The sequence below is a fragment of the Phodopus roborovskii genome, unplaced genomic scaffold (genome assembly GCF_943737965.1).
Source record: "Phodopus roborovskii unplaced genomic scaffold, PHOROB, whole genome shotgun sequence".
NCBI classification, from domain to species: domain Eukaryota; kingdom Metazoa; phylum Chordata; class Mammalia; order Rodentia; family Cricetidae; genus Phodopus; species Phodopus roborovskii.
Genome location: NW_026126511.1, coordinates 45,113,424 through 45,140,331, shown reverse-complemented (window position 1 = coordinate 45,140,331; position 26,908 = coordinate 45,113,424).

The following is a 26,908-nucleotide window of genomic DNA, read 5'->3' as shown; positions in this document are numbered from 1 at the left end:
AACAGAGATGACTTAGTAGACAGTGGAAAGAGCAGACTATAAGTCATTAATGATTTTATCCTTCATAATTGTGACAGAAAGCCAAGAATAATACAAGAACATTGTCAGAATGGTCCTTTAAGATCACATTGCCAGTCTTTGAGATTATGGATGGTGTTATTAAGTTTCTAAAGTACAAAGATCCCAGGAGTAGAGAGATGACAACACACAGCTTATAACATTAATGGAGGTGCTAAGTCATTGAAGCCTACCTTTCCTCTGGACACCACTGCTGGGATTGAAGAAAGCAATAGTTAGACTACATGGATTGTCAGTTAGTGTGAATTTCAATGTTGAAAAAAAAGAGGAGAGGAAAACTCACTGTTGAGGTGGCATTGGAGGCAATACAAGTCAGTGAGGTTCAGTTGAGGCTCTGGTAAGAGCAAGGATCATGGTACTTCAAGAGCATAGGTGTCCTTTGGAGGACCAGAGAGAAGAGCAAGGTGTCTGGAATCCAGTAAGAGACAAGGTAGAATATGAGGCGGGACAAGTAGAAGCTATCAGATAGGGCCAAGTAAGCTGGTCAAGTAGCAAGCTCCTGTGAGCTTTTGAGGAGATAAATGTCACAAGTTATGTTATCTATCACATTTTGTTTAATCTAAGATCTTTGAAAATTTATGTCCTATCATATTATGTAGCATGAAATGGACCCATTCCAACCAAACAAAAATAATACACAATTATAAAGCATTCAAAACATTACCATTCAACCTATGAACTTTTTCTTCTTTTATTATTTATAATTGTTCTAATTTTGGAAATGTTAGACTATGGAAGAAATGAACAAACAAACAAACCTCAATAACCATGCTTAGGCAGCATGCAATGTGTTCCATTTTCTAAAGAGCATCAGTCTTCTTAACTAAGCGCAGACTAGATAGATGGTGATTCCATTAAAATCAGCAAGCGATGGTTTTGCTTAGACCAGATAAGTGTGTGAAAAGTTACCAGACTTGTTATATAATCTTGGTAAGAGGAAAAGAACTCTAGAGTCTTTTGACATTGAGAACAGTAGGTGTCATTTACCAAGACTGAGAAAGGAATAAGAATAGATTAAGTTCAAGGCAGCCAGCTCTGATTTAGAAATATGAAGTTAAGACTCTGTTTAGGAAAATATTGGATGGCAGACACATATGCACACACATGTGTGTGAACACCTCCTACCTATACAATAAGTTTTCATTATTTGTGGACTCTGTGTTTGTCAACTGGACTTTTCACTAAGATGTATTTACACCCCCAATTGTTCATGCTCTCAGTACATTCACAGTCATTCACAGATAATAGTAAGAATGGCAAAAATTCCAAGATGCCTTCTTCCCAGATTATCAGCCTTGATTCAGTAGAATAGCCTCTTGTTTGTTCTGGCTTTTAAACCATAAATAGCTGTCCTTCCAGATTGTATCAGTGCTATGTCTTAGTGTGTTATGTTCCTGTCAGCAATTTTGCTATTTAAAATCTTCTCCAAGTGACCTACCACAGAATTCTGTAGTGTCCTTTAGTGAGATAAGGCCATCCTGGTCCTGATAAGAACATGTGCAGTAGGTAGACTTCATTCAGACAAGCAATGTAGTGTTGTGTGATGGGAGATGTCATTCTGTATATGTTTCTCATACTGGTTAATAAATAAAGCACTGTTGGCCAATAGGAAAGGAAGATAGGAGGGACTAGGAGACAAGGAGGAAGAGGAAGTAGTAAGGAGTCAGCTTGGAGATGGGGAGACCAGACTCCTGCCTCACTCCCTGGTAAGGAGACCACGTGGAAATACATAGAAATGGGTTAATACTTAAGACAGAGCTAGCCTATAAGAAACAAATAATGGGCCAATAGCATTATATCAAATACAGAGTCTCTGTGCATTATTTGGGGCTGGCGTGGCGGCGGGACAAGACCAGCGGCAGGCAGAAAAACCGTACTCGTTACAGTTGTGAACCATGCATGTAATATTAATGAGTTCACAATGTGTGTTAAATAAGGTGTCTTTAAAAATAAACAAAGTTATATGTTGATCAGTAAATCAAAGTGTTACTACCAGAGGCTCATAGGAACCTCATTCTGCATGTCCCCCAAGGATAGTAACTCAGTGTTTGCTAATCCTGAAGTTGTAGCAACTTTATACAACATAATTTCAAGAACTGGAGAATCTCGGTGGAGCCTCAGTGTTTATATAGTCTGGAGTTCTGGAGTTTAGGATAATATTCAGAATACACTGATGGTAACCAGCATAACTCCACATTTAAAAATCCTATTCTCTCATAATATTTACTTGGATTTGAAAGACACAAAGAGATACTCACAGAACTTCAGAGTAAACACTTAGAAATACATTAATATTTGACACACAGTATTATGTCTGTTAAATGTGATAATTTAAAAATTGGCATTGTATAGGCTGAGGAGAATGGCTCAATGGGTAAGAGTACTAGCTGTGCAAGCATGAAGACCTGGATTCAAATTTTCATCACTAATGTGGAATGCTGGGTGTGTTTGCATGCTCCCATAACCTCAGCACTGTGAGGGGAAGAGACTGGAGAATTGCTGTGGCTTGCTGATCACCAGCTAGCTCCAGGTTCAGTGAGAGGTCCTGTTGCAAGGGAATAAGATGGAGAGTGATAGATCAGGACACTGAACATCATCCTCTGGTCTAGGTATAGAACTCACTCCATCCCCAAGAGATACTGAATACTTATCATTGCTTTTTTAAGTATTTTCAGTAACTACACATGTATGATAAATTAGCAGAAAACAACCCTCCAGCAATAAGGTTTGAGAGGTACTGTTCTGCAGGATGAGCTCCACTCAGCTCTCCCCATCCCTCTTACTAAATGTCAAGTATTTCTGAGCCAGATGTTCCCATGAGAAGTTTCCAAAGAGTTCAAATTTCCAGCCTCTTATCTGACTCTTCTCTTCTGATATGCAAAGAGCTGAGAAATTGCCCCTTATCCTTACAAAGGCATAGGACTGAGCAAATGGAAGACTCAACAACTCTTGCACATCTCAGAAGACAGGTCACAGGGCAAACTATTGCCTATCAAGTTGGAGAGGCAGGAGAATATGGACAGTCACTTTAATGCAGCAGGATTTGTAAGAATCAATAGTATGTAGGGAAATCTTTACTAATTGGAGAGTTGCTCAAGGGTCAGAGCAGCCAATTTAAGAAAAACCTGTGAAGAAAGCTAACAACACTAAAATTCCCACATGCTTTGGGGAGTTTTACCTGTAGATGTCCACAAGTCCTCTTACTGGAGAAGATACCTCACAACCTTCTGACAGGGAAGAGGGGTGAAGGGAAGCTTTTTGATACATGCCATGCTACAGCACACCACTTAACAGGGTATACCTAAAGGAGAAACTGCTTTAATAGAATCTAACCTTCTGGGTTTTGACTAGAGCCTCATATATGTGAAGGAGGGATATACCTAATTTCCTATAGGTACCCTGTCCCAACTAAGAATAGGCTGAGAAGCTTTGAAGTTTACAGTACCAGCTCACCAAAAAGCTAAGACCAGATCACAGGACTTTGGAACACCCTGCCTCACTCCAAATTATACCATAAAAGCCTATTGTATTGCCCATAATTCTGCTTACTCAGTACATCATATTTACAAACTAAGAAAGAACACTAAAGAAACAGTAACAACAAACTGGATTTGGCAGAACTGCTGTAAATACCACAATGTCTTTCCTGTTAGACATCTATTAAAAATCATGCCTCTAAATAAATTTTCCCCTAAACTGATCTGTCAGATGTTTTGATCACAGTATGCAATATATTCAATATATTTACCTTCACTGATTTATTTGTATCTCACAGATGAAGATGACGTTGGAACATTGTTCATATTCTTTGTCTTGCAGAAGGTTGTGCAGGATTTCTTGTAGATGGAATTGAATATTTGCCTGATGACATGCCAGAGTTTGAACAAAGTTTCAGAGGTGACTCATAAATTTGTATTCCCCAGGCTGTGGGAAAACAAAGTCAAGAGAAAGTATGTTCTATTCTAGTCTAATCATCATCTTTGGACAAATGTGTCTCAGTGGATCCTGGTCAGTTGTTTTAAGGAGTTGTGAGGATTTAAAATATATTAAAATCTGCTTATTGAATAAAAACACATGTCAGTGCCATTATCTTGTTAATAGTGGCTTCTTTACAACAGTTAGGATCCAGTGTCCCTGTCAGAAGAATTGTTAAATTAGATTCACTCAGTATGGCATGGACTCTTTAAATTGCAAAAGGTGGACATAGCCATGTTTTGGGAAGGTGGGCTGTTGGAGAATAAACACTCAGAAAGCCCCTTTATTCTTCCCACTAGGGTTGCTTCGAAGGAACAAAGATGGCAGAGAAACACAGGTGCAGAAGAAAATTGGCATATTGGATGAAGTAAGAGGGGTTGCAAGTCTTTGCCTTAAGAATGAAAGGAGACCATGAGTCTGTTGGGTTCCAAGTGGATGGTATCCACAGGGGAGAGCAAATTTCTTACAGAAAATGTTAGAAAGTCATAGGGAGAGAGACTCAAAGTATGGGTTTGTTGGTTTAAAATAGAATGTGGGAGAAACAAATTAACTTCTATTTTTTAGGATGTGTAGTTATGTGGGTGTAAGGGTGGTTGTGGGTCATTAAACTGGAAAGGGAACCATGAGAGGGATAAAAGGAGGTTTTAAGGGAGAGGGAGAGCAATAGAACATACATGAGAGAAAAATGACAACAAGGGAATGAGATAGGGATAGAGAGAGAGAGAGGAAGAGAGAGAGAGAGAGATTGACTCTGAGTAACAGCTTTCTAAGCAGAAGTGAGTCAGTGAGCAGTTCTATGCAGTTCTATGTGTAGCTTTGACATTCAGTAGAACTTCCAGGATCTCTCTTGAATTTTTCTTCCAGAATACTCACCCTCTTGCTGTGATGGATTTCTTCCTAGACACTGCACTACTGTCTTCTGAAGCAACAGGCATAAAACTAGCTGGCTGTAAGGTTATCTTGGGTGGATACTTGGCTGACACTAGACAGAGGAAACCTCATTACAACACTCCCATTTCACAGAGGAGAAGCTGGGAAGATTCAGTATCTACCCATCAGTACTGACCCCAGCATCAGTTTTCTCTGTTTCCCTCCTGCTGCTAGGTCATGGATCAAAGTAAAACCCAAGGAAGTTGACGTCATCTCACCTCCAGACACACACAGGAGAATGCCAGCATGAGCTCAAAGAAGGAAGAGAAGAAGGGCAGGTTCTAGGGCAGGCTAGACATAGCCTCATTGAAAGACATCATGTGGATGCTTATATTTAAAAGAATAATGTTATCAGAATCTTCCTCGGGAGACATACACCAATGTCTGTTCACCACAGGTAGACCACTAATAGCTACTCCTTAGGGTGTGACTTCAGTGTATAATTGTGATCCCTTATAAGGAAGAGGAGGGGCTCACTTGCTCTCCCTTCCTTCTCCCTTCCCTCCCTCCCTCCTTCCCTCCATCCTCTGTCTCTGTCGTTGTGGTTGGAGCATCCTGCAGGAGATGCTGTGTCTCCAGTAGGAGAAGACTGTGCCTGTTATTTATCACCATTGTGTGAGTACTTCCCAAATAAGGTGGCCATTACCTCAAATCTATTGGCAGAACAGTGATGCTTGCCTGTGGAACATCTCTAAGACTCAGAAAGGGTCACAGGATTAGAGGCTGGAAGCTGGAGAGTGACTTAGCAAAGGGAGAGCCCCCTTGTGGGAAATTGCAGGCTGGGTGAACTCCTGTGAAGATACTATAATGCAGATTCTAGAACAACCTAGAAACCAAAGCAGGAGCCTAAAAAGAAAAATGTTGCATTTGAAAAAAAAAAAGTGATAAACTCATAAAAACTAAAGAGCTAAAAAATGATGAAATGAAACAAAAGCAAGTGCAACTCCCAGAGTGTCAGATTTAAGCAGCAGCAGGATTAAGGAATGGCTTAACTTTGTGCTGTGAAGCTATGAATCTCTTTCCTCCCAACACCCATGCTGCAAGGAAAGCAAGAAAGATGCACTGGCAAGCCCAAGCAAGGAAAGGAAAAGCAGACAGGTGCAGACACTCACACTCAAATTTTCTACAAAGCAGTCAACCAAATAAATGCAACAAACAGATTAGGAGTAAATATTTGGGAAACAGATACCTAATGAAAATATCAGAACAATGATATCCAACATGAAACCACAATGAATTAGTATCAAAAATTTTAAAAAATGGTCAAAAGGGCAGAATAAAAATTTTCTTCCCCCCTTTAGATAGTGGAGAAGTGGGCAGTGAGGTTGGGAAAAGGTATTTGGCATCAATAATCAAGAAAAATGAAAATCAAAACCACAGTGAGATTCATCTTTTACTTGCCAGGCTTGATGTTTAAAAAATACCAAGGGTTGGCCCAGATGTAGAGCAAAGTGGGCTCTCGTGTTAGAAATGCAGTGTGGAGCTGGGTGTGGTGGCACATGCCTTTAGTACCACTGCTCGGGAGGCAGAGGCCAGCCTGGTCTACAAAGTGAGTCCCAGGACAGTCAGGGCTACACAGAGAAACCCTGTCTCAAAAGAAACAACAACAACAACAACAAAAATGCAAATTTGTAAATTTGTTCAGCCATTGTAGGAAACATATGGTGTCCCTAAAGGAATTAAAAGTCCCCTTTTGATGGCACTGTTTGGGTTTGGGGAAATTGTGGAACCCTTAGGAAGCACAGCCTTGCTAGAGGAAGCATGCTCTGAAGGCAGGGTTTGAGAGTGTGTGGTCTCACCTTAATTCAGCATGCTGCCTGCTCCCTTAGGATGATAGAGATGTGATCCTTAGGCTTCCTGCTCCAGCAGGTGACTACCATGCCTCCTCAGCCATTGCAGTTTCTCTCTTCCTTAAGCTGCCTTTAGCCATGGCAACAGGAAATAATTAATACACCCACCAGTGCTTGTTATTTTCTGTATTTTTTCTCGTATCAGCCATCCAAATAGGTGTGACTTAGTGAGTTCATTTGTTTGTTTGCTATACTTATACCTTCCATCATGCAGTCTAAAATGTATACCTTCCTCTTAACAAGCTCAGACTTTGAATCTAGCAGTTATGGTTTCTTCTGTTTTGTCATTTACCTCAAGAAAGAGCTATGCCTTTACCCTCTAGTCTAATTAATTACATTATAAAACATTTACATATTATATTCTAATCACAGTTTCCCTTCCACCATCTCTTCCCAAATCCTCACCTTCCCAAATCTTTCCCACCTTTCCACTGATCCAACTTCAGGCCTTCTTTTTCTCTGTCTGAAAATAAACAGAAAAATAAAACAACAACAAAACAAACAGGATTAGAAAACAAACAAAAAATTAACCAAAAAAAATCACAAGAATCACACATGCACACAAGCATACATGCTTGCACAAAAACTAAAAGCAATATGAGAAAAGAAAAAGAATCTTCAAGAATACCATTGAGTTTGTTTTGTGTTGGCCATAGGGCCTACCCTTAAGTGTGGCTTATATATGAGCCTTCATTGTGAGACTTCATTGGAAAAAAATAATTTTTATTTTGAAAGTGCTTGTCAGTTGTGGACAGCTTCTTGGTTAGGGATGGGAGCCCATGTCCCCTGCCCCTCTCAGCACTGGGACCCCACATGGCTGGAACCTGTACAGGACCAGTGCATGCTATCACAGTCTCCATGAGTTCACACTTGAGTCCACCTGCTGGTTGTGTTTGGAAGACAATGTTTTCTTGGAGTCACCCTTCCTCTGGTTCTCACAATCTCCATTTCCTCTTCCACAATAGTTTCCTGAGGCCCGAGAGGAGTGGTTTGATGAAGGCATCCCATTTATGACTGAGTTCTCCAAAGTCTCTCTTTCTCTTGGCATTGTCCAGTTGTGATTTTCCCCCATTAAAGAATTTTAAACAAGGAAACAGTAGATGAGTTTTGTTTGAAAATAAACCTCACTGTGGTGAATGGGTCACAATTGACATGGGAGTCAATCTCTTTTACGTTGTCTCACTCTGGATAGTGAAGACTGGGACGATCTGACTTTTTTTGTTTTTTTGTCACAGAGCGATGTGTGTAGCATGAGGTTCTGAAGATTAGGGAGATATTAGAAAGGCAGAGAGACACTTTCCTACTGCATTGGCATGTTGCTGCCTTCATTATTCTCATCCCCACTTTCTCCAGGGAGACTCTTTGCCTAATGCAGCCCGTCAGCATATATCTGGAAGCATGGGCAACATTTTAATCTTTGTGACCTGATCTTGATGGAGAACATATAAACTGCATCACCCTTCTGCCTGCAAAATGATCAATAACAAAGAAGAAGATGAAAAATACTTGAGCCAAGATCCCTGGATGGATTCTCCCAAGAAACAAAGGGGTGATTTTTTTCTCCTCAGAAATGCTATCGTGGGGATTTGAAGCTTTTATATTGCAACAACTAATGTCTCAGAGAAGGGAATAGACACAGAATCATTGGGAGTGATGAAGATTTTCAGGTCATTGTTAAGGTTGACAAAAATAAAGTCATTCTCTTATAAAGCAGAGGCTAATATAAACACGACTATCTGTGAAACACTCAGGCCCACAGGGCTAAAACAATCTGTGTGGTGTACCACAGGTGCTTTCTAATTGGCTACGTAGTTGTTGAATGCTTGATGCCCTTACCACCTCTAAGATAAGATGCTAGAAGTTATCTGAAACCCACATAAGGTTATTTAATTCACTCAGTCACAAGGCTGCCTGGGATCCACCAATCACCTCACTATTGATGTTCTGTCCTTGCCTTAGACCTAACTTTTCCAAAAATCTTGTTCTTGGACTTTGAGACTCACCTACCCTTTGCTGGATTTTCTCTGGATTTCTCTCTCCAATGGCAATATCTCCTTGTTAGCTCTTGTTTGCTTTGCTTTTCAGGGTTCCAGTGGGGCCTACTTTCATTTCCCCTTCCCTATGCTACCCATGTCTTCCTCTTTCTTCACTTCTATCTTTAAACACATTTTTAGAGTACTTAATATAGTCTATTCCCCCAACTTCTCTTTTAACTCCCCTAGTTCCACCCCTACTTCCCTACCCCCCAAATTTGTGTTCTCTTAAATTTAGTAATCCATTGACTCCAGTTTGTGCTACCCACATATTTCTTGGTATGAGACTATTCACTAGAGAATGATGGAGCTATTCCATAGACTCCACCAACTGTCACAGTTCTTTAATTGGGGGGTTGGTAGTTTATGAACATTTCCTACTCCATGCTAAAATGTTGACTGGCTTGGTTTTGTGCAGCCTTGTATAGTCTACAATAGCTGTTGTGGGTTCATGAGTACAGTGGTCCTGTCAAGTCCAGAGGACACTGTTTTGTTCTTGTCTTCCCTGAATTCTGGCTCTTAAAATCTTTCTGTCCTGTCTTCCACAGTGGTCTCTGAGTCTCCACTAACATTTTATTTTCTGCACTTTCACCAGTTGTGAATTTCTGTGTTAACTACATCCACTGCACAAAGAAAGTTCTGTGAGAAGATCTGAGAGTTGCACTTATCTATGTGTAGAGAGTTATAAATTTAGAGGCTGCAGTGATTTGAATAAGAATGGCCTCCATAGGCTCATATAGTTGAATGCTTAGTCATCAGGATATAGCATTACTTGAGAAGGATCAAGTGTGGTCTTCTTTAAGTAAGTGTGACCTTGTTGGAGGAAGTGTGACACTGGTGGTTGGTTGGCTTTGGGCTTTCAAAAGCTCAAGCCAGGCTCAGTGCCTTTTTTATTTACTGCTTCCTGTAGATCCAGATGTAGACTCTCTCAGCTACTTCTCCAGCATCTTGTCTACTACCTGCAAGCTGCCATGTTCATTACCATGATGACAAAAGACTAAAGCTCTGAAACTGTAAGCCAGTTCCAATGAAATGTTGCCATGGTCTTAGTGCCTCTTCACAGCTGTAGAACATTGACCAGGATAGTGGGCATTTTGAGGTAATTTCCATTCAGCAAAATAATGGTAGTAACTTCACTCCTGGGGCCTGTGAGCACTCCAACCTAGATTCTTGGCTAGATTTATAGAACCATGCATAAGTTTCCTATTTGGGAGCATGCATTAAATCTTATCAGAACGTGCTTGGTTATCACTTGGGTATCAATGGACATATGAATATGACAGTGATTATTGCAGTTCATAGACAAAGAAGATTATTAATGACTCTCCATCCTCACCCAGTCAAATTCACAGCACCTTCCTGCACTATGGAAGCTAGCCATCCAAGAAATGTCCCAGTCAGCACTAACTTGATTTCTCTGCGCCCTGTAATCAGTTTGTGTGGTTCTTCAGGGTCTTGCCATTAAGTTCTGGTGGGCACCCAAGAGCAGTGGTGATACTATAATTGTTTATATTTAAGATCTTTTTCCAAAGCCATGAACTCCTTGAAGACATCTATTATGACTATACAACTACCTCCTAGGACATTCCCAGCTTTTAGTAGATAGTCAAACATTATTTCTAAAAGAGCAAGAGAAGGGAAAAGGTAAGTGTGTGACATTAAAATGTTAAGTTCCAAATAAAGGAATCTTCAGAGAAGATCACTTTAAGTACATTGCATGAGTTTCCAACTGTGCTTAATTTATGTCATGCTATGCTCAGCACTCAATTAAACACATTAATTGTGTGAATAAAATTGGTTTAAAATATGTGAATAATTTTTATATATTTTATAATCTATACATAATAGAGCTTTATAACCAGGAGTTTACCTAAATCAAACTTGGGAGACCCCTTACATCTTTTTTTTTCTTTTTTTAAAAAAGTCTTAGTGAGCTTTGCTTTTACTAGATAGTTCAGCTACACACTGTGTTGCTTTATATTGAAGCTATGAATAATTCCCATTGTTTTCACTTACAAATACCTGCTTTCTCTTTCAGCCACAGGACTCATAGGTATGTTAAAATGTTAATATTTCTCTTCAACTTGTACTTAATATTCATATGTCCTCTGATTTTCAACCTCTAAGCGTCAGCTTCTCTAGGATATTTGATGATCATCCAAGTTAAATCACATTCCATTGCTATCTTATCCTAAAATTTTTCTTAATAAAAATCTGAATGCCTGCACAGGCACTTACACACACACAGAGGATTGCTTGCTTATTAACTATCTTAGTATCTTTCTTTTACTATGCTATATGATCTATAAAAGTAGAAATTACATCTAATTTTGTTCACGAGTATGTTAATGGTGTATAGGTTGTTGTCTACCACATAGACTCATATAGATTTGCTAAGTTGTGGGCAAATTATTACCTCCAAGATCAGCAGTGCAGGGGCATGAAAGTACATGGACATTACTAGGAAGTGACCACATCTAATAGTATGTAGACCTTGACCTTAAAATGCAATTTCCCATCATATTTTCCCACATTTATTATCTCATTTATTTCTTTTTGGCTATTCTTTTTGTGCTTCCTTATTTTAATTAGTTCTTTAAGGGGTTTAATATTTTGCTCATATTTATCCTCTTTCCCCACAACACTTCTAGATCCACCCATTTCCCCCACCCATACTACTCATGTCCTCTTGTTTTCAACCCATTGAGTTCAATTTGTGTTGCCTGTATACTTTTGTATGGCCATCTACTGGAGTGTGGTCAACCTCTTCCCCAAAACCCCTCTCTTTCAATTATCAATTGTCAATAGATACTCTGCTAGGGTGGAACTTTGGGTATATGCCCTCTCTTCATGGTGGGAATTGGTCTGGCTTGACCTTGCTCAGGTCTTTTGCATGCTGTCACAACTTATATATAAGTTTACATGTGCAACTTCCTTGTGTCCAGAAGACACTGTTTCCATATAACCATTCATCATCTCTGGCCCGTACAATCTTTCTATGATCTCTTAGCCCTGGAAGAAGGGGTGTGATATAGATGTCCCATTTAGGACTGAGCATTCCACAATCTCGTATTCTCTATCCATTGACCAAATATGGGCCTCTGTTAATCACAATCTAGTACAAATAGAAGCATCTTTGATGAGGGATGAAAGCTGCACTACTCCATGGGTATAATGATAAGCCATTAGGAGTCAGTTTAATATTGTGTCCATGTATGGAAACCATAGGAATAGGTTCTTGGTTACAGTGATAATTTGAGGAGGGCAGAAATCATTCCTCTGAACATCATGTCTGCTTGATGTAAAACTATTTTGGACTATTTGGGATAAATCTTCAACTGAACTTTGTATTAATAAAGTCATGTTATATATAGAGATATGAATTCTAAATCTAAAAGAGATGTTTGTAATACTTGTACTACAAGCTAATTATATCAGTTATAAATGAATTTGTAGAAGATAATGAGATCAAAGGGCAATTGAATTAAGAGATAAACACAAATAGATTTGGCTTTATGTGTTAGTTCTTTGGGGACTTGAAGGAATGAGGTCAGGTTGCACTGGAGACTATTTTGTTTGAGTTCTTCTGTGTAACTGCTGTGTTGTACATTGTCTTCATGCTCTTGCTGGGGATCACTTGGGTTATATTTCTTATAAGATTGCCCTGATTTTTAACTCAGACTGTCATGAATGTGTCATTGCCTATTAAATTCGTGAAAATGCAGAGATACTTCTTCAGGAAATCAAAGTATTGTGGAGTCAAAGCTGAGCTATAGATTTGGGGTTTTGAATGCTTCATGACTCTTAACTAGAGACCCACTACTCTGTGAATGACATAAAATCTTTCTGAAGACACAAGTTATGCCAGTAAGCCCTGCAACATTCCCAAAGGTGGCTTCATACAGTGGCTTTTTGTTCAAGGAAAGAAGAGAATAAATTTGATCCCGTTGCCATGACTTGAGGGTCTCCTTCTTGTGTCTCAGGTAACTATGGACAAAAAGCCTTAAAAGGTCCAGAGAAATAAAAAAATATGATGAGATTATTGATTTCTTCTTTTCCAGGGGCTCAAACAAAAGCAAAGGTGGGGCCTAAATAACAAATAAATGTCTAACAGTGTTTGACCAATTTCAAGAGACTTGTAACTTTTATCTAGCTTTGGGGAACTTGCTGGCTAATTGTAATGCAGTCTTGTCCTAAGGGATCTGTTTAATTCTATGTGCCATAATGATATTACCTCATGTAATTCTGAATTGTATGCTCTGTTCTGTAATAGTCTATAGAAAGTATAAGCAGGATTTCATATTCTGGGATAGCTGCCAGCAGTGTAAGCAAGTTAAATGCTCTAATTGCAATGGACTGTTGACCTAACAGGGAAGAGATTAAGGTATACATCCTACACAAAAGGAAAACTTCAAATTCAAGCTTTTGGGAAAAGAGTATTGACTTTGTACTGATTGCTAGGAACTGGACATTCCACGTATATAAGATTAGCCCTCAAAGTAATCCATACGAATGCTCCTCAGCTTTTGTATGACAGTGACTTTATTTAGTGGATGGAAGTGGAGTTCTATCAGTTTTATTCTGAGTCCCCCAAGACAGTAGAGTTGTGATGGTTAACAAGGACCATGAACCTGATGGTATCTCAGATCACATAGGAGATAAATCTCTCTGTCTATGAGAGAGTTTCTAGGTTGAGTTAATTGATGTATGAAGTTCCATCCTTAATGTAGGAAGAACTATTCAAAGGGTTGTGATGCTGGACTAAGCAAAAAGGAGAAAGTGTATGGAGCACTGATATCCACCTCTCTCTGCTTCCTATTTGTAGATGTACTATGGCCACCTGCCTCCCATTTTTGATGCCATAATTTCCCAGCTATGATAAACTGTGTGTACCCTTGAACCATGGGCCCAAACAACCCATTCTTATTTATTTATTTATTTATTTATTTATTTATTTATTTATTTATTTTTTTTACAATCTAATCAAAGTTCCCCCTCCCTCCTCTCCTCTGGCTTTCCCCACATCCCCCACTCCCCCTCCTCCCATCTGCTCTACAGAGAGGGTAAGGCCTCCCCTAGGAAGTCTAAGTCAAACAAACCATTCTTTAAGCTGCTTTTATCAGGTATTTTTTTTTCTAAGCAACGAGAACCATAATTAGTGCATACAGCAGTCTTGAATTTTGTCAACACCAAGGGTGCTGATGGCTTATTCTCTTGGAACTTTGAGAATCATTACACTTGGACCAGGAAAGATATCACTGTGTGGGGACTCAGGATTTCTAATTTCTTTTTCTCTCTGTTAGCTTATTTAAAAGCAACTGCAGCCAGCAAAGCGACCTCTTCCAACCTTCCTTATAGCAGTCAGGGTTCATCATTTTCATATGGCCTATTTGAGGGCCCAAATACTCCATGAATCATTTAATATTTATCTTGTATATTCACTTATTATATTCCCAGACCAAATATAACTGGAACTCTCAAATTCATAAAAATGGAAAGTCCACTTTTCTTTGATTTGAATATCCTTTACCAGTCTCCATTTCCATTCAGAAGAAACATTTCTCACCATAGCTTCTAATTTAAATATATTCTTTGAGTAATAGTGTCATTCAAGTTCTGTCATCTTCATACATACCACTCACAGCTCTTCTTACGAGTGATTTTATTCTTATAGGCCTTTCTATCCTACATTTAATTTGATGGTAATATAAAGTTCCCTTTCCTTTCATACTTTGTATTATTGTGCTATGCCCTTTAATTATATATTCTAAAAATGCTTACATTTTTACTGCCTCAGAGAAGTAAATATGACACCATTAGATTACATTCTGATGTAAGTTTCATAATAGGTCTTCTGATTTACCATCCATGACACCAGGAAAGCTTTGCCTCATGCCCAGGATATAATCTACAGCCTATGAGTAATTACCTCTGCCCAAGCTCCCTTTTTTATTTTCCCCTCTCCCTGGTTTTGCAGTTCTAAGTAGATGTTTTCCACATCTTAGCTCAAAATTGAAAGCCTGGTGGAATTTTCCTACAAGTAATCCATAAATATCAGTGATAACTTTTTCTTTAAACTCATAGTCATGTTGGTTATTGCTTCTACTGTCTGTATCACCATAGAGTCCTTGTCCAGTCAGGGCTACAACTGCTTGAATACATCAAGTCACTCTGTGGAAAACAAAAGTAAACACACAAAAGGATATTCCAGGGATGTAAAATAATGCATGTTTGTGTCTTGCTAGTGGAACATAGCCCACATAGGCTGTTGGACTCTGTTCCTTGCTTTGTTTCATCCATCAAGGTTGACAGGCCAGCAACCTTCTTCAGTAGTAATGCTCCCATATCTCAGAGGAAAGACTATTGCAACTCATGCGTGTGCCCCTGAAGCTGCTGCTAGTAGTGATACAGTTACCATTTAGTCACATGATCTCTGCCAACCACAGAGTGCTAAGTAATGCCATTCTGGTGTGCCTTGGGGAGGGGCAGGGCCACCACATTCATGGTAGGATGTGTCGTTTGTCTTCTGACTTGTCTTCTGCTGTGCAAGTTGCACAAGGTTGATAGACAGAGGGAAATGATCACTGATAGATCTTAGATCCCATGTCTCTCATGGTTGATGAAAGATATGACCTTATTTTGTATCATTGGCTCCAGGCTTTATTAGATAAATGTTTAAGAGTCCCTCAGTCATTTCTCATAGATTCACTGTCTGTTTTGTCTTCTTTATGGAGACCACATGGAAGGGAATCCAAGTCCAAGTATAAGACTATATAAAATATTTTCCCCATATGACTTGGACTACCATCAATAGAAGCACCTTACTGTTGGGAGGAAATCCCGCCCACACAGTATAAGACTCTAGCTTATCGAAATGAACAATCTTGAGAAGTCAAGCTATCAAGAGAGAGGCAAACCCAAGTTCCTCAGAGCACAAAGTTATTATGGAACAAAGTAATATAGCATAATTACTACAGCTCCCAGAATGTCTGAATGTGTGGGAAAGGGAAAGGCCAAGGTCTCTTCATCTTCTCCCAAAATGGAGAGAAAAGGTGAGTGGAAATTTGATTGTTCTTGAGGGATAGTGGGGACCTTAAGTAAGGATTCTTAAGGATTCTAGGAAAGGTCCATTCCCCATGTGGAATGGCTGTACACTATGAGGAGAAGTTCCTGGTAGACACTAGCATATTCCTTAAAGACTGACTTTTCAGGAAGCTGCACTTGCTCTGCATCCTCTGGGTTCCATCAATTGCTCTCTTCCCCATTATCGTCTCATGTGGTAGGAATTTTGTAGGGATTTATTACCATGCTGCTACTATCCATCCAGTAGCTAGGCTAGATATCACCATTTCCACACTTAATGTCTTCATTGGTCTTTAAAATCCCATGTTTATTAAAGTCTAGTGTCAAAGACAGATTTTTTCAGGTGAGATAAATGAGGTACTATGTAGGTAAACTGGGTATTAAGTTTAATAACCCGATAGATAACTATTAAAGCCTCACTGCTGATTTTCATATTATTTTTCTTGTATTTTATTATTTTTCATTTATTTTATATACTGACTACAGTTTACCCTCTGTCTTCTCCTCCTGTTGCCTCCCACACCCATACCCCCATGTTCTTGCTCATCCTTTCCTCCTCTGTCTGTTTTTAGAAGGGAGCAGGCCTCCCATGGACTTGAACAAAGCATGGCACATCAAGTTGAGGCAGGACAAAGCTCCTTCCCATGCATCATGTAGGCAAATGGATGGGACTAGAAAAAAAAAAGTCATTCTGAGTGAGGTAACCCAGACACAGAAAGACAAACATGGTATATATTCATTCATAAGTGGATATTAGGAGTAAAGAACAGGATAACCAACCTACCGTCCACAGCCTCAGAGAGGCTAGATAGCATGGAGGGCCCAAAGAGAGATGCATGGATTTCTCTGGGAAGCAGAACTAGAAGAGATTGCGTGGGTGAATTGGGGGTGGAGGTGGGGGAAATGGGAGTATGGGAACTTGAAGGAGCTGGTTGGGTGGGCTGGGCATAGAAGTTTTTCATATTTTTAAACAAAACATTGTAGCATCCTTTCAATATTTGCTAAGAACCATTTTCAGTGGGAGCAGCCTCTGACCCTCAAACCTGGACTCTGTTGCTATGGTTTCTTTCATACAGTTAGTTACAAACTTCACACTAACCCTCATGTTGGTCTCCAAGAATGGATGCTGCCTTTTAAACAGTAGCTCTTCTTCCTCCTCCCTCCTCTTTTTTTTTTTTAAAAAATGATTTATGGGATTTTGTTTCTGGCTTTCTGCTTCCCATTTTGTTCCTGACCTGCTCAATCTAAGTTAGTATGTGAGCTGTCATGTACTAACTTAATCTATGGCCCTGAAAACTATGATGTAGGAAGCATGGGAACATAGGACCTGAAAACACAGCCGTGTGGTCCTATGTGTCATCTGTGGCGGAGGTCCCTGAGATAGACAGGCTGTATGATGATTCTCAGTTCTCAGGATTCCTGCCTCTTATGGATCATGCTTGGTGTCATTTTATTTCTGCAGGTGAGTGGTGACAGTCATCTGCTTCTCACCCCTTGAATACAGCAGAGGGAGTAGACATCACTCTTTGCCTATTCTACTGTGATTATGTATCTTGCTCTGTAGCTGCCATAAACTATTTCCTTTCTCGCTTTGCTGGACTTGAAAAGCAAAGGTCACAAATTCTATAATGGCAGGGTACTGAACACTGCAAACAGCCATGTGTATAGGGGAGCAGGTGCTTCAATAGCTGAACCTCCACATGAGAAACTACATGGCCAACATACTTGTTAATGTTTTAAGATTCCTGAGTGGAGGACCCAACTGCTATACCCAGATTCTTGACTCCTAGAAGCTACATGCACTGTGGTGCTGGGTTCCTGGTCATCATTGTGCAGTGACTGGAAATAAAGCATCTCCTGAGGATCAGGGAATGTTAGAGGGCTTCAAATGTGTTTGGAATATTGACCCCTGGGAAGGTGACAGGGGCAATTATCAAGGGTAGTAAAAACATTAAGAGCCCTGAGAGTCAGATTAGTTCCACACTTCTAAATTTCTTACCATTTTTCTTTATTCCACCATAGGTAAAGAATGCAGAAATGGCAGGTCAGGTATTTCTCATTTCCCATCTTGTTGAAAAAAACCCAAACCAACCCTTTGCACTGGTTGTGGTCAGTAACATTTTTTTTAGGAGGACACAGAGGAACAATTTATTTCTGTAATCCCTTCTGATCACCCACACTCACTGGATTCCTTAATTTCATGAATGTCTCCAGCAGGTCAATGATACTGATGGCTCCCTATGGCCCTCAGGGACAATTCACACTCTCTCTTCCTAAAATATCCCTGTTTTACAGATTCATTGACTCTGATAATAGTATTTTCTCAATAATATTCAAATTTCCTTTAAGAAGTGTTAGCTTTATTATAAATAACCTTTTCACTAAGGACCCCTTTCTCTAAGGGGTTTTGACATTGTTTTGCTTTCTTTTAGCTTCTTTTTAAAAGTATCCTACACCTTGTGATGTCTCTGACAATTCAACACTACAAGAACAGAGAATACCCATGGACAGACACAGCCCCTCCTTCCTCTCCTTTGCTATTGCTCTCAACTGGTCAGAGCAGGAACTGGCTGGAAAAGGACATGCCTGGAAGAGGGGAGGTGGTAATGATGGTCAAGACTCAGGCTGCTCTTCTAGCTGCCAATCACAGAACACCCAACTGAAAGTAACTTAATCATGAAGGGTTAGTCATTTCGCCTCGCAAAGGTGCATTTAGTAGGTTAATCATTTGGACAACAATCATCAGAAAACACACATAGCAAATAGAAAAGGTTAAACCAGCTCTTATTGTGTGGCCTAGGATATATGTCTCAGAATGGCTTGGATTTATGACACTCTTCTTGCTTCAGCCTCTCAAGTAGACATAGAGGGGTATTATCAGGCAGTAAGGCAAAAAAGCCTTGATGGAGCTAAATTGCTCATGTGTGCTACAGTGGGAATGGACTGTAAGACAAAAAAGGAGTATGAGGATTAAAACAGTGAATCCAGGAGCACCAAGGATGACAGGCAAAGATGTTTGCCCTTGGATATGAGCAAATCAAATATACCTGATAAGAACCAAACAGTCCAGCGAGGGAGAGCCAGCCCACTCCCCTTAAGAACCTTTCTCCTCTGGGAAACAGATGCTAGACAATACCGCTTTTGCCACACTGCTTCTAATGCAGCAATTATACTGAACTGGTTTGTAAGTAAGCATAGTTTCTAATGCGGTCATCCCAGTTTCAGAAGAGACTCCAGACTGTCTTAAAGGTAAAGAGATAACCAAGAATTTTGCAGCAGCTTCTTGGTAGTCATGAGAACAAAGAACACTTAGTATAATGAACAACATTTGGGACACCTGCAAGGTCAGAGATAGTCACATCAGCCAACCACTAATGGCCAGTAGACAGTGAAGGCGGGCCACCAACAATGCCAGAGAGCTTGCTGTAATTAACAGTTAGCAAGAGATATGCAAGGCTGGATGGTAAGTGTGCTGGTCAAGTGACCAGTTGCTAAAAGTCAGTCAAGGTCAACAACTAACAAGCTAGTGTCAGAGCCAGACAAGGACTTCAACCACCCCTAACTAGGTTGATAGCACATGTTTATATCCCTAGTTGGTTCAAGAAGACATGCATAGAGTGTGTGGACCCTCTCTTGACTCAGCCCAGAGAATTAATCGATCTCAATAGAGATTATCTAAGCCCCTTGTTCAATTTCTAGCATGGCCTTATAAAATCCCGGACAAAAGAAAACCAGTGTCTTCCTCCTCTCTTAGAGAACTTTCCCACTCTAGGATGTTTCTCACACTTTTTTTTTTCTCAGTTTTCTATAAAAATCCTCAATAAAGCCTAGCTCTGTTTTGTACACTCCCCTAAAGTGTAAGTCTTTACTTTTCATTAGCTGGAGGCAATGAGCTAAGGGACACTGTTTCAGGTGGATCTTTGATGGCCTGGAGCATCAGGAATCTTAGGTCCTCGGGTCATGCGCACAGCAAGGGCTGTGAAAGGTCCTGTGGCTTTCAAAACTGCATTGGGATTGCAGGTGTGCGCCACCTTGCTTTGTCTTCATCTTTGCTGTATGGATGACATTTCTCCTCATGGCCACAGCATGAGTGGGATAGGAAATCCATCTTGTCTGAATGTCTTCAGAAGTCTGATGTGGTCTTAGACTTCATTTTCTGGAATAATCAACATACCCATATTCATATTAATCAAGGAATCGAGGGGAAGTGCTCTAGTCACCCTCACACCAGGAAGTGGACATCTTCCTTGACTTCAGCCAAACTTGGAGTCCTCCCAGCAAGAAGTGAGTAGACAAACTGATACAGACAGCTATTTCTTGGCAAGCAATTGTATTGACTTGAACATGAAGACCCAGCAAGGGCTTGGATGCTTTGGGTTCTGGGGAGAGTGAATGGCACAGCTGTGAAATGTCTGTAGTTCCTTCAGCAACATGATTTTCTCCAGTGTCTCTGACTCTTCTATACAAAGGACAAAGAGATAGAGTGCTTGCCTGAGTTCTGTGGTGATAAACATTATACTGCTAATTAAAAAAAGGCAGCATGCTTCATGGGTTACTTCCATATGGGAGAATGAACTATAACTTAAATAGCTACAGCTCATTCCCAGGGACAAAGCTGTGTGGACACAGGGAACCTGCTGACTCATGACTCAGCTTTGCTGGGCTGGCTCATTGCTTCACCTCTGACCAGCTGGAACACCTTGTCTCTGCTCATGCTCACTGCTTCTGATGTATGTTCCTATGTTCCTACAGGAAAGAGACAACATTTTCTCCTGCAGGTGGGGACTGCAGAGCAGCCACTCAGCCACTTTTGTCCCTTAATTCTGCATAGCTGGTTGGCTCAGCTTCTTCTTTGAAGATGCTGGACTAGGTTCTAGATCTAACCAAGAAAGGAGTCACTTAGAAGAGCAGCCATTGCCTTCTAGAGGCTTCTGTATGTATTTGTGAGCCACAAAAGAGACATGGCTTGGCCCTGGGGGGGGGGGTTCTGAGTCCTTGAGTGAGCTAATGTGGGGCTGTCAGGAAAAGTTCAGAGTATCACTGCAGGCTCTGAGTCAGCATCATCTCTTCCTGTCCTCTATCAGGTGACCTCCCCACCCCTTGGCTGAGGACACAACAGGAAGGGCAAAAATATGTGGTTTAGAACAGAAAATAGGTGCTTTGGGAACAAAGCTGACATTTCCTTTTAATTATCTCCTCCTGGTTTCTGCAGATTTTTTTTTTTTCTTAGAAAAGTGCCACCAGGGATAGGATGGGGTGGAGTGGGGAGAGGAATACCCCTTCTCACATCTACAGAGCCAACTACATCTGTCCATTAACCTTTAACACTGATTAAGATGAATGCCATTTCTGCCCCTCAAGCTTTTAGTTTGCGTTTGAATCCAGCAGCCCAGTTCCTAAGAGCTTGCAATTCTATTATTTGAGCTATGCTCTCTGATTGTCAAAGGGAATTGAATAGCTCCAGTCTCCTGGCTAGACTCTGACCAAGATGAGTGAGGGCTCCGGAGCCCCAGTTATTCTTGGCTCCTTGTGGCTACCCAGAAACCCCCAGAAAGGTCTCTGAGCTTGAAAGTAGCTGCATTGCTGCATTGAAAGTAGCTGTGTGGTAGGCTGTGTAGTGTGGCCAGTCACAATGACACAAGAATTCAGAGCAGAGATTTCTTTCAGCCGAGGTGATCAGAAACAGCTTCCTGGAGGAAATTGATTGATTGAGGAAGTAATAATGTTTAAAATATAATCATATCCATGATCTGAGAAATGAATAATTCATGTGGCTTATTTAATTTGTTAAGAAAAAAATGTGCAGAGAGTTCTCTTTAGCTCATGAAAATAGCAGCAGCATCCAAGTCACCTCCAGGCATATCTGGGATGGTTGTGGTGCCACTTCCTATATTGGGTGCATTTGCAAGGTTGGAACCCTCTGATGCAAAGGGGAGCCACTTTGTCAGGGTTTGAGAGAGAGAGAGAGAGAGAGAGAGAGAGAGAGAGAGAGAGGCACGCTGTTCCCTTTCACTGTTATATAGTTTGTAAGTTTGTAAGGGAAGTTGTCTCCTCGGAATTGGTACAGGACACACCCAGATACCAAATTCTCAGTATAGAGGAGATTTATTACCATAGAGGGGCAAGTCGGGACGGGGTGAGTGAGGAGCTTGCAAAGGCAGGCAGCAAGCAAGCAGTTATAGTTTACAGAAGTGGGCTTTTTAATGAGAAAAAGAGTCAGTGCTAGTAGGGTGAGTTGGTACATCCTGATTGAATATGTTAACCAAATAATGGATTTTCATTTGTCTCAGGAATGAGTCAGTGGCCAAATAAGGGAATGGACCTTAAGAGTATAATCTAACAGTTTTTAGCAAGGGGAGGAGAAGGGGAGGAAGGGTGAGACCTGTGGGCACCATGTGTGCCACACTCAGGCCCCTAAGAGAGACTTTCATAGTTGAAACAAGGGACACCAAAGAATTAAACCTTTCCCCAGGAAACCCATGCTGGAGGAAGGGAAAAAGTAGAGAATTTGCTGCCAGCCAGGGCAGGAACCTACCTCCTACAAGATTTTACATACCTTTGATAATTTAAATGAACAAATGCATGTTTCATATTTTATCTTCTTATGAAACTATGAAATGGTGCAGAGAAACTAGGTGTGTCTCTCTTAGATTGACAAAGGCAGCTATTCTTTTATTACCACTATTATCTTTGCTTGTTTCTTCTCTTCATGAAAGCAGAGGCCCCATGAGCAGCTGAGTAGCCTCTCCCTGGAAAGCCTGGTCCACAGAGATACAGAATTTGAAAACTCCCCCTTAGCCTTATAGAGAAAGTTCTGCTGTTGGAGAGCTAGTATCCCAATACTTTCCCATAGGCTGCCCAGAAAACTGCCCTTCCCTGGGGCAGATGAGCAGTTCGCCTCCTGGGACAGTGTCCGTGGACCATTCAGGAAGACTATGAAGTCATTTGCAATTCATAGAAGTAGCTCTTTGCAGCTATTAGTAACTCCATTTTTCCCCCATAAGGGAGTAAGGGAGGTGACTAGAGACCAGCTTGATTCTATGCCTTAATCCTTTTAAAAATTCTAATGGATTTGAGGGATGTGGCATATCCATTATTGATGGCTTAGCCCGCGTCAGTGACAACATCTACTTCTGCATAAAAGCAACAAGGTTAAAAAGGAGTGGCAGCAAACAAAGGGCTGAGGCAAAGGTCACTGCTGCAGCCTCTCTGGAGCTGAAGCGTGCTTCATGCCCGCAGCCTTCCAGTGCAATTTGTCCTCTGCATCCTTTGTTTCCCAGCTTCTCTGCTGCCTCCCTGGGGATGGTTATGGTTGCAAACTGTTTCAGTAAAGGGCAATGGAGTGTAGCAATCTGCTTAGGGGGAGGAAATGAGCAAGACACATTGTCTCAGGAACCTAGTGATGGAAGGGACCTGGAGAAGTGTGGGTGCAGTCCTCTTCCCATGTCTGATGCCACATTGTTAGAGGCCTTTCTCTATAGCTCACTGTACATCAGCAACAACGCTTGCAGGGAGTGTTTCACATTCTGAAGGCAGAGGTTATTGCAGATGGATTTGGCTGTTAATTTCGCATTCTGACAATGTGGGAACGAGGTGTCCATAGGGCCCTGCAGCAGCTGATCATCATTTTCCCCTCAGGGCTTCAAGGTCATTAGAGGGCAAATGGAGGAGAATCTCCCAAGAGGAGCCTTGGTTAGGGCGCAGGATGCTCCTGAGACAGTGAATAAGGATGCTGCCCTTCCTCTCATTCTGACTGGTTCCATCATTTCTTCCATAGCCCTCAGCCTCCCTTCTTTCCTTCCTTCATGGCTGGTGGAGATTTCTTTCATTTTCCCCTGGGACCAACTTCATTTTCTCTTCTAGGAAAAAGCATCTTATTTTCTACTGGAAACATAATACAGCTTCTAAATGATTTTGGCTCAGAGAAAGCCTTTTCTGGCCCTTCATAATATGAACCTTAGGAAATTCCGCTTAAAACCCATAAACTCACAGAAAGCATTTTCCAGTTCAAACAGCCGTTCCTCAGATACCTTCAAAGGTAACTTACTAAATCATATAAAAACATACAATAAATTAGGCATCATGTCACATAAGATTATACAATGTGATATTAATGGGAAAGTATGGGAAGGGATAGGCAGTGTTTTTAAGCACATCTCAGTCACCTTGCTCTAAACATGAAGACGGCATACATTCACCATGTGAATAACGGAGAGATAAATCAGTGGCGGTACACTAATGCTCAACCAGATTCTTCTTTCATTCATTATCACTAATCCATCATCAATGCTCCTTTTCTAAATGTTTGTGAAACTAGACTGGCATAAATAATTCAAAGCAGAATTATCCTTGATAGGGGATACAGGATACGAGGGATGGATCCATAATGCAGGATCCACCTGCCCCAGGCATCATGGGTGGCCTTTTCAGTCTTTATTGTGTAAGTTCATCAATGTCATATCAGGCCTAAGTCTCAGGGCATATTCTTAGAACCTATTAAAGCCCTGCTGCTATAGGATTAATTTAACAATACTAAATTTTAGAGAGCTTGGTAGTTAAGGCACTGCAATGTGTCTTATCATGAGAATGAATGAACTGTGCCCTAGAGTCACATGTCTGGTAGCAGCATCCATTGCAATCATGTCCCCGGATCCATCTTCTTCACACTTGTAGGAACCCTTCCCCTTTTTACACAGGAAGTTCCTGGAGGTCTAAAGGGTTGGATTTCCTATGGCTATGAACCTCTAAGATTTCTGCCTCCTGCTGGGTGTTGTTTGCACACACCTTTAATCCCAGTGCTTGGGAGGCAGAGCCAGGCAGACCTCTGTGAGTTCAAGGCCAGCCTGGTCTACAGAGTGAGTTCCAGGACAGCCAGGGCTGTTACACAGAGAAACACCAAAGCTAAAACAAAACAAAAGATTTCTGTCTTCTTCATCACAGCAGATACCATGAGCTTGAAAGACAGAAACGAAGAAGAGAGGGAACAGGAGAGGAGGGGGAAGCATGAGGAGTGGGAGACAGCAGATGTGCCCTAATTAGCAGCCTCTAGCTTTGCACTTGGCTGAGACCCTCACCTGCTATTCAGAGTTCCAGGCATCACCAAGCACAGGTTCTACTTGGGAGAAACAGGATTGCTATCCCTGAAACAAATGCAGTAATTGGGACTTCTGCTACTTCTGCAGAATCTGTGCCTTGATCCATGTAGTGTTGAAGGAGGGGGAGGGGCAGAGGGCGATGGCTCAGTGGTTGAAGTGCTTGTCAAACATGTGTGAGGACCAGAATTAAGACACCCAGAGCCAACTCAAATACTGAGTGGTCATGGTGGCCTGCTTGTAATTTGCACCTCTGAAAACCGAGACAAGGGATTTCCCTAGCGCAATCTGATGAGGAAGGCTAGGCAAAAGGGAGCTCTGGGTTTGATTCAAAGACCCTGTCAGTGAATAAAGCAGAGGAGTGATGGAGTATTGTTCCAGGCACCAACCTTGTGCCTCCACACACATGTATGCATATGTGCACACATGAGTCCTGTGCAATGCACAGACACAATGGACACCATACACACACATGTGAAAAATTATGGGTGTGTGAAAGCAGAGTGGCTGTAGACACTCCCTGACAGAGGAAAGCCACTCCAATCTGTGTTCCTGTCTTCTTGGATGTGTCTTTTTGTTATCCTGCTTTCTGCATCTTTATTGAGAAGAAAAAACGAGGGAGACTTTGGATTCACAATGAGGATAAAAAGTCTACAAATCACCTATGTTTTGGGGTATGTTATTCTTATGATGGACATCTTAAGAAAGAAACATTGAGAACCATAGATATGGAGGTCATCATATAGAAATATTATCTATGATAACGAGGGTGCTTATCTGAAAGCAAGGCTAGAAGTAAAGCAATTTGGCTTTTTTCCTTCTTTTTTATTTATAATTTTTTTATTTAATTTTATATAACAAAGTCCAATTAAATGAAAACAAACATTTATACACAATATTTGGGAATTTGGGCGTCGTTCTTTCCAAACTACTTCCTGCTGGTAAGGGGCGCTGTCATGGGGGATTCAAAGAAGATTCAGATATCCTAGCTGTAGTCTGTAGGGCTGTTTTGTCCAGCTGTTTGGAATGTAGGATCAGCTTGTACTCTGTTTCAGGCGGTCTGGCGTGATCAAACCACATTAGTCTGGAAGGAATCCACATCTTTTCATTTTCGCAATTTGGCTTTTTATGCATTTAAAAGTAGTGATTGAGGTGTGTGTGTGTGTGTGTGTACATGTACACGCGGGCATGTGTGCATTCTTGTGAACATGCACATATGTGCACATGTGTGAGATACATGCATGTGTGTACTTCTGGAAGTCAGAGGATGGCCTTGGGTATCATTCTTCAGGCACCACCCACTTTTTTGTTTTGAAACAGGGTCTCTCACTGACCTGGCCCTCACCAAGCAGGCTCAGCCAGCTACCAACTGAGCCCCGCCCATCTCTCTGCCTGTTCTTCTCCCTAAGTGCTGGGATTATAAACACTTGACACTGAATGTAACTATTTTTATGTGGGTTCTGGGGATAGACCTTAGGTTTTCCTGATGACAAGACAAATACTTTAGTGACTGAATTACCTCCCTCTCCCCAAAGTGGTATATTTTTAAAACTTCAAAAATTAATGTCTATTTTTAGCCAGTCCATGAACACTTAGGAAATGAGCATCTTCATGAGACTGATATGATCATAACCCTGAAAGACACAACCAGAAACATGAGATCCCCAAAGATCAAAACATCTATTCTAAATGCTGAATATGATCACAATACAAAAATGTCTGAAAAATGGTACAGTCCTAAAACCATGGTGGGAAAAAAGAAGGAGGCTACCAGTAAATCCAGAAGCTGAGTTCTGGGGAAGGGAGTGATGGTGTTTTCAGCTTCCTGTCTGGCAGTTACATTGCATTATGCAGTCTGAATGCCTAG